We start from the raw sequence: 13,535 nt of genomic DNA, 5'->3' as shown, positions 1-13,535 counted from the left end.
TTTAAAGGTTAACTATAGCTACTTCCACCCCCCCACCCCCCCATTTTAATCAGTTTTACAGCCTTGGGCTGTCACAGTTTGGTTGTCATACTGTTGGCTGCATGCATCTGCAGATGAGGCTACTTTTATTTTACAAACTGTTTTATTACTAGCATTATTTTTCATCACTGTTTTATTCCTGTTAGTAGAAGCAAGGAAAGAATGGTTCTCTGCAAAACACCACAGCGAAAAGCACAGAAGCATAATCACCTTCCTGACTTGTTAATTGCACTGATCTTGCTGTTCAAATTTACCCCATCCCACTCCATTACCAGCTACCTTCCATCCAATTATACCCCCACACCTATTGCAAATATCAGGGTTTGGGTTAATAGAGTTGTCCCAGTAGAGGCCTGTAAAATAACATTCCCTGCATGGAAGTGAGAATAAGAAGCTATCCTCAATAAAGCTAATTCTCTTACATTTTGCTGACTGCACCAATGGGCTACACAATCCACAAGCTTAAACTCCAGCATGCAAATTAGAGTGTTTGATGTGGAAATATATGCACCAAACTAGGAAGCTATGAGAGAGAGAGAGAGAGAAAATGGCTTAGCGTTCTACCACACAGTTTTCATCTTTCTATGACAACTCTTTGCTTAGATGGGAATTCTATCTGTTTGAGCCTCACATTAGGCACTAAAATACTACAAACCACTCCTGCACTGCACTGATCATACTTACAGAATTGCACATCAACTCTAACTTTGACAGCTTGAAGAAGAGGAGAGAGATCAAGGCTGCAAATAAGGGAGAGATGACCTGAAAGTGAATGGCTGGGTGGGTGGAACAATTAGTTGAGTTCACTGCAACATCATAAGGTGCCTATGTGTAGAGAAAGCACGTTAGCGAGCCTCCCCCCCAACAAAATTTTAATGTGCCACTGGTGGAGTCTCCAGAGCAGCCATTTTCAGGTCCTCCTTCCCACCTCCTTCATCCTGCATTTCCAGTTTGTTGTTTCCACCCTCAGGAAACAGGAACATTATGTGCCATTAATACTTCAGCAGAACAGAAAAAGTCTTTAAAAGGAAAAGGGAAGGCTAAGCATGTTACAGTAGACAGATTTCAGGCTCATTTCAGGCTCTTTTCAATGCATGTTTGTATTCTTTTTCATGCCAGAGATGAAAGCAGCAGCACATAAATCTCAGCGCTCATCCCGCCTCATCTGTGACTCAAAGGCTGAGCCCCAACATGTCTCAGTGTGCATGTCGGGGCTCACTGTTCTTATTACAGCCCTGCCTAACTTCAAACCAGAGGATTACACCTAAAATGGAGTGAGTATAACACACCACTTCTCCTTAGACACCAACCACTCTTAGTTGTAACACAGTGGATCCAAGATCCATTTTCTGCCAGGAAGGCAGTCCCTCCTCCAGCAGCTGATGAGACAGAATAATAGGAACTAAAAGAGGGGGATGGGTATCTTTATACAGATGACATCTGGCTTATAGTACCCAGCTGAGTGCAGGATTTTTGTTGGTATATTCCTTTGAGCTTTCCTAGTTATATTTTTAATTCCATCAGCAACAAGACTTCCATGACTTTCTACAAACTACTTAAACCCTTGCTGGAAGAAAATATGCCTTAATAGTGAACCTGAAACTATCTACTTTGGCAGTGTGAGCCATTCATTTTAGTGTAGCCACATTGCTGAGGACCCCATCAATATTCTCCCAGGTACTAAAGACACTACAGAGCAACCATTTTTCAGTCAGCATTAAGCCAGCTCTTTTTAACAGCATGTCAAAAATCCTCTACAGTGTCCTAATCACTTCTGCTGCTCTTTACTGAGCTCCCACTTCATCAGTGCCATGGCAGAGAAGCTCACAGGCAAAGACAAACAGTCCATGTGCATTTGCATTAGTGTCATAAATTCAGAGGCACAAGAGGAAGTATAATAGAAAACAGGGGGCTGATCTGCTATGATCTGGGGGGTGGAGGGGGGAAGCAGAGCCTCTTTCAAAGGAACCATCTAAAATCTCATTTTAAAAGAGCTTTCTGAGATTTTACAGCAAAATCTACCTTTCCACTCTGATTCCTATCCACATAATTCTATAATGCACGGACTTTAGGAGAGCCAACTTTTCACTTCAGAATCCTACTTAGAGGAATCCCATAGGTTGGGACTCTAGAAGGACAGGGGGCTGAAGAGAGCTGTTTAATATTCAAGCACCACCTCCTCCAAGCTGAAAAATCAGTGTATTCATACAAGTAAAAAAAATCAAGCAAGGGAAGCAGGAGTGAGTAAGAAGCTTCTGGGAAAACTCAAATAGAAGAATAAAATTCATAGTATGTGGAAAAAGAGGCTAGTCACTAGAGGAACTTAGCACACAAGTGTTCAGGGAGGTGGCTTAAGGTTATAGCTCAGACACTCTCCATCATTTTTGAAAGTTCATGGAGAAGAGCAGAGGTGCCTGAGGTCTGGAGGAAAGGCACTCCACTCTTCAGAAAAGAGAAGGACCCAGGAAACTACAGGCCAGTCAACCTCACTTCCGTTCCCGGGAAAGGTGATGGAGCAGCTCATTCTAGAGGTCAGCTGTAAGCATGTGGAGGAAAAGAATGTTATCAGGAATAGTCAACATGGATTCAAAAAAGAAAAGTTATGCTTGACCAATCTAATGGCCACCTGTGGTGGTATGACCAGCAGAGTAGAGGAATGGAGAGCAGCGGATGTTGCTTATCTCAACTTCAGTAGGCTTGACACTGCCTCCCATAACATCCTCATAAGTAAGTTCAGTAAGTGTGGATTACATGAGTGGACAGTGAAGTGGATGAGAACTGGCTGAATGACAGAGCACAGCAGGGTCTAGTTGGAGGCTTGTAGGTGGTGTTCCCCAGAAGTCAATCCTAAATCCAGGCTTGTTCAATTGCTTTTTCAACAACTTGGATGAAGAGACAGTGTACTCAGCAGGTTTGCTGATGATACAAAACTAGGAGTGGGTGACACTCCATCAGGCTGCGCTGCCGTTCACGAAGACATAGACAGGCTGGAGAGTTGGCAGAAGGGAACCTCATTAAGTTCAACAAGGTCAAGTCTGGAGACCAGTACACAGGGAGGAATAATGCCATGCAATAACACAGGTTAGGAGCTGACCTGTTGGAAAGCAATGCTGCAGAGAAGGACCTGAGAGTGCTGGTGGACAAGTTTACCATGAGTCAGCAATGTGCCCTCATGACCAAGATCAAAGGTAGCCTGGGGTGCGTTAAGAAGAGTGCAGCCAGCAGGTTGAGGGACATTCTCCTGCCTCTCTACTCTACCCTGGTGGGCCCACGCTTGGAGTTTTATGTCCAGTTCTGCACTCCCTATTTCAAGAGAGTCAGGGAGCTACTGGAAAGAGTCTAATGGAGTACCACAAAGATGATGAGGGGACTGGAGCATCTCTCTGATGAGAAGAGGTTAAGAGATCTGGGACTCTTCAGTCGGGTTAAGAGAAGACTGAGAGGGGATCTGATCAATGCATATTAACTAAAGGGTGGAGGTCAAGAGGATGAGGCCAGGATCTGATGGTGCCTAATGACAGGATAAGGGGCAATGGACACAAACTAGAACACAGGAGGTTTCATTTAAGCAGAAGGAAAAACTTCTTTACTTTGAGAGTGCCAGAGCACTGGAACAGGCTGCCCAGAGAGGTTGTGCAGTCTCCTTCTCTGGAGACTTTAAAAACCTGCCTGGACATGTACCTGTGCTACCTGATCTCAGTGAATCTGCTTTAACAGGGGGATTGGACCAGATGATCTGATCTCTGATTCAGCAATTCTGTAACTATGGCCACAGAAATTTAAAAACAAAAATAAACTGTGCAATCTTAAATGCTTGATAAGTACTGTGTGCTCCTCTGCAGGCATTTTAAGAGACCCTTCCAAACAGTACTGCTGAGGGACATTGCAAGGAAGACAAGGCAAACCCAGTTTTAGGGGGAGGAGACCTACAGAAAGAAGCACTCCTGAAACCAGAGGAAAAGCACACATACATCTCATAACAATGCAGATATACAAGCAAGGACAGCTGACCACAAAACAACTACATCAAGGCAAGCAATGAGAAATTACAACCATCTCTTATGCAACTCTCTACATATGGCACATGCAGTATCCAAGGGTAGAAGACAATGACATCTGTGCATGGGCACAAAGAGGAACATACACATTGAATTTGTATATGCATAAAGACAATTCTCAGTGGACTAAAGAATCAACTCTCTTGTCAGACACATGTGCAGGCAGCCTATGGGAACATGATGGAAAATAAACAGCTGTCTCCATGGAGCCACTAGCTTGCTTTCCCCTAAAAAGCATTTACATTGCCATTGGTCAGCCTGTAAGTCAAATACAAAATGCAAACACAGTAGCAGCCTTGGGAAAATGAAAAGGCAGGAGGCATCTCTTCCCCAGCTCCTTTCAAAAACTAACTCTGTAACCCAAGCTCTTCATGCCACAGATAAAAGCTTGGAAGAGCTAAGACTGTCATAACAAAGCAAGAAAACATGCCTTTCTGCAGGGTTTCAGCAGTTAAATTGCAGAGGATACAGTCTTGCTCACATAAGCTCCAATAGCCCAAAGTAATGCTATTTACAGAGTCACAAACTGCATTGGGTTGGAAGGGACCATTGAAGGTCTTCTTGTCCAGCCCCCCAGGTACCAAAGCACATGGCCATAAAAACAATACTGTGCAGCTCAGTGCAAGTGCAAAAGTCAAATAAGAGAGAATTCAAAAGTCAAGAAAAAATTCCTAGTGGTTAAAGAGGCACATATACGTGTCAAGGAACTAAAAACTGCACGTGTGTGATTTGGCTAAGAGGATATACATGCAAAAAGCAGTCAAGATTCAACTACATGCCATTATCTGAGGCTTGTCAGAACACTACCAAATAAACTGATGTGGTGCAAGGTGTCAAATTTAGGGAATGAGCTAGAGGAAAACAGGTATTTGAGATCAGGTAACATCAAAGAAAAATGATAATTAGATTGGGGATTATCTCTTTCTTCCTTGCTCCCAAAGGAACCTCAGCATTAAAATTGTTTCAAACTGGAAATGAAGACCTAAAAGTAGTCACTAAATCTTGTGCTAGTGGCTTGGGGCTGGTAGATCAGCTGTGATTAAACAAGAGATGGACCCATATTAAGATCACAGAATGTTTCTGATTAGAAACTACACAACAATGAAGAAGGGAGTCTCCCTAGTCCATCCCAGCTGAGGCTGCAATTCTGTTTCTGTAACAGATGTATTTGATGGCAGCTACTCTTCCCACTGTCTTGACTTTGTCGTTTTTATTTATCCTCTCATTCTCCTTCCTCATCAGTCCGCATGACTTGATGTAATTGCTAATGAAGGACATCTCTTGGGAATTTGCTTCCTCATCTTTACTCTCTTACTTTTAGAACTTGTCAGGGAGGCAGGTGATGTTCATTCTTCTCCTCAATCAAATCAGTGTGGTAATTGCAAGAGAAACTTCAGAGTTAAGTGGAACCATGGCAAATTTAAAATTACACATCACAACAGCCCCTTCCACATTTACAGATTTATTTAACATGAGTAGTAGTTGACTTGTATCATCTTGAAACACGGCTTTTCTCTGCTACAAGCACTCATACAGCCATCTGCCCCTACAAGAGCACTAAACAACCCTATACACAGAGCAGGCCACAAAGCCTTCTTGTGTTATTCCACGAGAATCAGGAACCTACACCAGCACATATACACCTCGTCTTCCTGCTTCAAAGGCTTCAAAGGCAGTAGTCAACTATGGCTCTCCAAGGATAAAGTACATGCATAGGAGCAGACCAAACACACCATGCATGTGTTGAAGACAGCTGGTTTAGACAGTAATTCCCATGAGCAGAGACACCGTGACGCGTTTTCATACAGCTTTGCCCACACGTGGCACCTGACAGGAGAGGTGCACTTGGCGAAGGGTCTTTCTGGGCACTCGAGTCCCAGGCACAGTCTTTAAAGAACAGACACCGGGAAAGGGAAAAACAACCACAACCTTGGAAGAGATCGAATCCCTTTCGGAAGCAGTACTCGTTTGTTCCGTCTCCCTCCTCCCCCCACGGCGCGGACGGCAGAGCTCCGATGGCTCGACCACGGCTCGCTCTCTCAGATCTCCTCGGCCAGGCTCACAAAGCCCTTCCCCGCGGGCCCGCTCACCCACCACAATACCTTTCGCAGGACTCCAGCAACACTCCCTTCACTCCCCAGCATTACTCAGGAGGTTTTCGCAGGAGCTCTTCCTGCTGGAGCCGTGCCGACCGGCCTCCCATCAGAAAAGTTGGAAAAAGACCATTTTCACCGTCTAAGTTATTTCATCTCGGTAGCCTAGCGCCAAGTCCCTCACGCTCTGCACCCATTGTCGCTTTGTCCTCCGGCCGGGGGTACAGCACTCGGCCTTCAATAGATGCCTTCAACAAGTCAGATGCTTGCGGCAAGTCCCGATGCTTGCGCTCCTCTCCAGGCCCCTCTCTGGAAACTTTTTTTCCCTCTTCTCCCCGCCCAGGATCCCTCTTACAGGACTCCTTCTTCCTCCCGCTTCGCGGAACCTGCTTTGTCCCCTTATCCAAGCTCCTCTGCCTCTCTCTCTCTCCCCTCCCTCCCACTTTGCCGTGCCCCTCCTCCTCTCTTTAGCCCCCGCCTCCCTTCACGCCCCCCTAGCCCCCCTCGATCTACTTTCGTCCTCAGAGGCCCAGCATAGCACCAGAGCAAGCCGCCGCAAATACGACATCCCACACTGCGGCCGGGGTTCTACGAGATCCCATACTGAGGGGGGCACTCTGGGCACTCCCGCCGCGGGCACCATCCTCTCCCGCTGCCGGCGGCTTCTGCCACTGCGGACTGCCCTCCGCCGGCTGCTGCAGCCACGCTTCATAGGGATGGAACTGGGCGCGAAGCAGTCCTACTCCAGTAGCTGCTCCCCTGGGCGGGCCATTGGGCGGCACCGGATTTCGTCCTTGATTCAAGTCTTTGCTGCTCGGGCACCCTCCTGCTTCCCTCACCCTGCGTCTTTTAGAGGAAGATTTTCCAAGTGGGTCAGCCCTTCTCCCCACAGCGTAAGAACTGTGGAGCTGGCTTGTCAGTTGCCTGGCCCGCAAGTCCTGCTGTGGCCGGGCTTTCTGTGTGGATGCCCGAGTGTGACGGCAGGTGTGCATGCCCCTGCTAGAAGGTACAATGTGGCAGCACAGGAGTAATATCGTGAGCCACTAGTCCTCGGTCGGGCTTTCTTGACATTGTTGATGGCAGTGTTGCTGTATGGCATCTGCTGCTGTTCTACAGCAACGTGAGGTAAAGTTAGCATCATGTATGTCCTTACTTGCACTCCACCTCCAAGCGCTCATTATCAAATGTCACAGAGGCTAGACGCTTCCTTGATTCTAGATGTTAGTCCTCAGCTCCATCAGCCCTGCTATGGATGAATCAACCAGGGTTCCTCAGTTCTCTCAAAGAAAACCTCACTTCCAATGGACTGGAAGTATCTTTCATGGTCACCTGTGTCTCCTGCTAGTGCAAAACTCCACTTACTCAGTCTTCAAATGTTTCTGGGCTGGATGTAGAGAAATGCTAGAAGATGAGGTATGCTGCATAATCTTCTGATTGTACCTACCATTCAGTCAGTTACATGGACAAGTGGCAAAAAATGAGGGTGCTGGGACCTGAAGTGCAAGTGGAGTGTGCCCATTAGGATAAAAAGGGGAAATGTATCAAAAGTCAGTGGCTTACAATTCACAAATACCTCAGTGGTAACACAGAGCAGAATTTGAAGCTTTTGCTGCCAAAGCAACTTCTTTTGGTTTAATTTGGGAGCTTCGAGCTACATACAATACAAAGAGACTGTTAGTCCCTTCAGTGTAAAACACTGGTACACATGCAAAGCACAAATGCACATTAGACACCCCCCTGCACGATAAAATTGTACATATAAACTTCTGCTTAAGAGAAGTGCTATCAGCAGAGGGCTGGTTTCCACACAGCACAGCATTTTCTAGCAGTTCCCTGTGTATGCAGAGTAACACAAATACCTACCTCTTCCAAGACAACATAGTTTCTTTCTTAATCCTCTCTGTGGGGGGTTCTAGACACCATTACAACTGACCTCTTTCCTTCCAACTCCCTTCCCTCCCCCTTTCCTTCCCATGCCTTGATTCTAAAAGAAATTGACTTCAGAAGAAATCGCGGGTACTCGGCTCCTCTTGGAATCTGGTCCTTACTCAGTTCGCTAGGAAATTTTTGCGTGTACGTTTTCCTTTCTTCCTCATTTCAGTACTGCGAGGAGCATCTGGCCCCTGGAAAGGAGGACTGGAGCTGTACCATTGCACAGGGGTCAAGAATGAGGTTAACTAACGGCTTTGTTCAACAGCTGCAGAAACACTTCCACCCCTTTATAGTAATGGAATATTCCCCCCACCCCCAACCTCTTCCTCCTTCTTGTGGAATGAAAGCCGAGCAAGAGCGAGCTGCTACTCTGAATAGCGAACTTTGGGAAAATGTGCTGTGCTGCAGGGACACAGTCATGCACATGCAACATCCAAACCCTGTTTCAGATCTCGCTTGGTAGAATGCAAGATAACAAACAGTCAGTCCTTTACTAAGGATTACAACAGTGCTTAAATGTTATTTCTTCAATGCTGCAGCATTTTGCAATGCATGCACTTGTATCTTCATAAACTTTTGCAGTTTCTGAAACCTTCCTCTACTAGGCAGATTATCATATCACACCAGTAATACTCACCCCTCTCAAAAAGTAAACAATCACAGCCCAGACATGACAGGAACAGAGAAACAATAAATCAATCCCAGCCTGCCATGGATGAATCAGAGCCTTGGGTAAATCTTAAATATGACCAAACCAGCATACCTCACGTGACAGCGTGTCTGCATGACATAGTTCAGTGGTCTCCAAAGCGGAATGCATACACCCCAACAAGTGTGTGAGACGACCCATTGGAGTAAAGGAAGAAAATACTGGCACATCAGTAGTACATTTATATAATTTACAAATAAATAAATATATGTCTATGTTGGGTGTGTGCTCAAGTTTTTTACTAGTGGGGTACAGAGTCAAAAATGTCTGGAGACTGCTGATATGGGCAGTTGTGCTGCACTTACCCAGACAGGCATTTGTTTTAGAGTCACAGAATTTCACATAATAATGATCTGCAAATATTCAGACATACAAACAGATTTCCAAATATTTAAATCAAAAGAAGATGTAGTTATTAAAACAATGGTCAGAATAGCAAAGCAAAATCCATTCCATAAATGCTCTCCTCCCTGTGTGAAACATGTTACATCTTGAAGAGTTGGAATGTGCAGGTTAGACCACACAAACCAAAGTGAAGAGAGCCACCTATGAGAGAATAGCTGAGGAGGATAAAATGGAATGATGAGGCTAAGACAAGGGGAATACAGTTTCAAAGGATAAAGAGTAAAAAGAGGGCAAGTGAGAGAGGTGGGAGACAGAGGCAAGGCACAGAGTAGCTATAAAAGACAGACAAGGAAAGAAAAGGTTGTGAAGGGAATAGCAAATAGAATAGCAAACAAAGGAAAGAGTAAGAAAGGTACTTTTTATACATGAGAGGACATGTTTAACAAGCAGTTTTGAAGCAGAACTAATTTCAGTGGCTAAGATCTTCCAGAAGATTTTTTCAAAGGCAGATGTATTACTTCAAAAGTCTAAACCAGAACATTTTCCTTTACAGATTTCGGGGAGGGGGGGAATAAATTCATACAGATCAGTAAATTGAAACCATGGATACCATATATTCTGGCCTTGTTTTGATTACTAATGAGTTTGGGGAAGTACAAAGATATTTTGTCACTAAGAAAGCCTAGGATACAAAGATAAGAAGCATAAAGAAAAGTAGTAAGAGATAACTGAGGACAATTTATGGATGCTCAGAAGTGTAAAAGCACTGATGGGCAGCACAAGATGAAGTCTGAAAGATCAGACCCTTCAGCTTAACAGTCTCTGCAATGACTCCTGGTAGTCATTGTATACAGACATGGGGGGGGTTGTTTGTTTGTTTGACTCTTCATCACAAATTATGAGATTTTCCACAAGCAAGGAGGCTTCTTATGGGTTTCAGTTCTTCCTTGAAATAAGCAGTATGATTCTGGTTGTGGAGGAGACTTGTTCTCTGCTTTGTTCTTTCTTTCACTTCTGTTTAGAACATTATTTTCTGAGCTTTAATGGAAATAAATCCAAATCAGAGAAGGAAAAACATTAGCTGAATGTATACCTGCCTCTATTTTTAATGATTATTGCTATTAAGTATATGTATTAGTTATGAAAATTTCCATCCTTAACTATTGTACCAACCAGTCTGACGGTGTTTACAGTATGCCCTGCATTGTCATGAGATATTGAAGACATCAATATTGTTCCTGCTTAAGTGAAAGAGACTAAATGACAGTCTGCTCCTGGAAAGAAATACTTGCTTTGAAGGATAAAGGATAACCTCGGACAACCAAAATAACGTCAGCATCCTAGCCCACATCTTTAAAATCCCTGCAGCATCATCTGATGTCATAGATAAGCAACTATAGCAAGACTGACTCCAGGGAAATCTGAATCAATAGACAAGCAACTAGCATGCTGTGAAAATACAGTTGCTTTGCAGAGTTTTACTGTAATTAGTAATCAGTAGCGTGGATATCAGTGATTAGTCAAATCATGCAGTACCCGAGTGTTTGAAGGGCATAAGAGCTGCATGTATAGCCACATTCAGCTTGTCCCAATTTGGCTGAGACACCCCATGCACATTAATTAATATTTACCCTTGTAATGCTATCCTTTGCATCCTAGCCTCTCTCCTCTGTGGGCACAGTCTCAAAAGTGAGGAAACAGCTAAACTTGTGCCCATTCACAGGAGCTACAATATCTATTGATTTTATAGCAATCTGCCTGTACAATCCAACTGCTTTGACACCTTTATCACACAGATTAACTGCCAGCATTCATGACACTAACACCCAGAATGAAACCCAGTCATTTATGCTGTGGGACAGGATTTGAGTAACATTTAAAAGGAGAAGTGCTTGCCTGGGAATCCATGACTGGTTTTACAATAAATTGAGTTCCATGCTTGGGACTGGGCACTTTGATTTAGTCAGTTCTGTATAGACCGACAATCCAGCTGGGTAAGGTCAATACTGGCTGCTAGCTTCCTACCTGAATGCCCTCATCTAATAAATGAATGTAAAGTTTGTTGGGACACGAGACACTGTGGGGTTTCTGAAGCTGCTAGAGGAGGAAAAATAAAATTCCTGAGCCCTGCAGCCATGGGTCAGGAACAGAAGTGGGCACTGGACTTTTTCCTGTTTTGTCTGACTTGGAAGGAAGAGAAGCTCAAATAAATTGTAGTCGTCCCACTATTTTGTTGCTTCAATAAGTGGATGGAAGTATTTCATGCTTAGAGTAGATCTGTGCTATATTCAGGTGACTGTTGCTCATCTGAAGAACATCTCCAGAAATCTGTGCAAGATTTCAAAGAGCTCTGTTTTCTGTTGCATGCCTAGGCTCAAATGGAAAAAATGGAGCTGCAGTTACGTGGATTTCCTTAGGGCCTGGGATTTAAGCAAAATGGCCCTGCTAAAAACATCCCGTAACATACAGCTTACTCTTGGAAGCCCAGAAGAAAAATAAGGAGAGTAAGTTACTGGAGATGAAAGGCAGAATGGTGCGGGCTAAACACTCTCAAAAAACTGCAAGAGAATGGAGATGAGCTTCTGTAAGAGATTGTAAGGTACTGATTCTCTAGCTCCCAAACTGGGCAGTTTGCTCCACCTTATCTCGAAGTATAGGGTCTCTGAGACAGCTCAAGGTTGTAACAAAAAGGACTTATATAAATGACTGCGCTTTCAGTTTAGCTGTTGGCTGAAAAGTAAGTAGAAAAGGAGAGCTACAAATTTATTTTACATTGGAGTAAAATTATTTATTTTCTTTCTGAAAGAAAAAGACAATGAGAAGTGTTAAAACAATTGCTTTTGTTTAGCATGAAACACTTCACTCAGAAAAGGAACGGCCTGGTACATAAAGCTGCTGGCAGAAGTGTTTCATGAACAGAACAAGACCGTGCCCTGGCAGCTCCTGGCCCCGTCTGTAGCCTAGGTGCCAGTTTCTGCCTCAGGGGATGCTTAATTCAAGTAAGACAAGGAAACTTCTCAACAGGAAACACCATTTTCTCTCATCATTCATTCCACCCCCCATACACAGACTGGCATTTTCAGGAACCTTGTGGTGACATTGTATTTGTAGAAAATAGTTTAAAATCTGGCGGGGGGGAAAGCAAAATGGGAACAGCTTCTGAGGCTGTGATCCCACAGACATTTCAAACCCACAAGAATACAAGCTTCTACTGAGCTGGACAACCTTGCTCTTTCTTTTCTCTGCTCTGAGCTGTTTGTCTTCATTACCTTCCCTGTGCTAGCAGCAAAGATTTGTGCAGTGACCTGGATAAAGTAACTGATCTGGCTGGAAAATAACGCAGTAAAAATTATATGTCGAATTTTGGAGTACATATAAGAGACTTTATGGAGCTGTATAAATGCTGCAGCTGGAAGATGGATGAGAAGGCAGAAGATGTGCAGGTTGGGGAGCAAGAGGCAAGAGTGCCCCTTCTAGCAGCAATGCAGCTGATGTACACTGAAGTGCACATATGCCAGTCCTCAGACTGTAAGGTCTTTAATATTGAGTGTCCTGTAATAGGGATGGGGTTTCACTGTCCTTTGCCCTTACAGCCTGTAATTGAAACTGTTCTCTTCCCATAAAAATTAGAACTGTAAAAAGAAGATCCTTCCTGTACATGAAACTAAAGGTAAACTTAAGAATGTCTCCAGAAATTATTGATATACCATCGTTCAGTAAATCTTTTAAACACTAGAGGTGTGAGCATGGAAAACCATCCAGGTTTAACCACACTGTAGCAAAAGAAGGATAAAACTCCCATGTATTAGGAAGCAATCCTACAGGTGAGTAAGCACCTGGAAGATAATAGCAGCAACGGACAGCTACTTCTGTTTGTCATGTTGGGAAATGATCTGCTGTAATCCTCTCAGGTCTCTTGCTTGTATTCCTGAATCACAGAATTGTAGAGTCACTGAATATATCAAGAAACATGGTGACAATGGATCATGAAATAGATGAGTTATTAAGACCTTCTTTGCCTCAGTCTTTAGAAGTAAGATCAGACCCTCTGAGCTGAAAGACAGGAGAAGGGAACAGATGGAAGCCCTCATAATCAAGGGGAAATAGTTATCAACCTGCTGCACCACTTAGAAACACAGAGATCTATGGAGCTACATAGGATCTACCCAAGAGTACTGAGGGATGTGGCTTAAGTGCTCTCTAAGCCACTTTCAGTCATCAGTTCTGGCTGACTGGGAAGGTCCCAGCTGACATCAACTAATGTGATGCTCATTTAGGGCCAGGTCTCATCCAGGGAGCTACAGACCTGTCAGCTTGACCTTGATGCTGGGGAAGATCATGGAGCAGACCATCTTCAGT

The 13,535-nt window shown here is 44.1% G+C and overlaps 1 protein-coding gene across 1 annotated transcript in view; it reads right to left on the bottom strand.

The window, feature by feature from the left end:
• The window catches only part of EPHB6 (EPH receptor B6), a 48,542-nt gene extending 41,961 nt beyond the window's left edge, over positions 1–6,581 (bottom strand). The window contains exon 1 of the mRNA XM_054167597.1: positions 6,200–6,581. The gene's annotated coding sequence lies outside the window, so the exon portion shown is untranslated. The remainder of the gene's footprint in view (positions 1–6,199) is intronic.
• Between the last annotated feature and the right edge of the window lie 6,954 nt (positions 6,582–13,535).

The sequence above is a fragment of the Dryobates pubescens genome, chromosome 15, assembly GCF_014839835.1.
Source record: "Dryobates pubescens isolate bDryPub1 chromosome 15, bDryPub1.pri, whole genome shotgun sequence".
NCBI classification, from domain to species: Eukaryota; Metazoa; Chordata; class Aves; order Piciformes; family Picidae; genus Dryobates; species Dryobates pubescens.
Note: the sequence above shows the minus strand (reverse complement) of the source record. Positions and strands in the feature narration are given on the sequence as shown.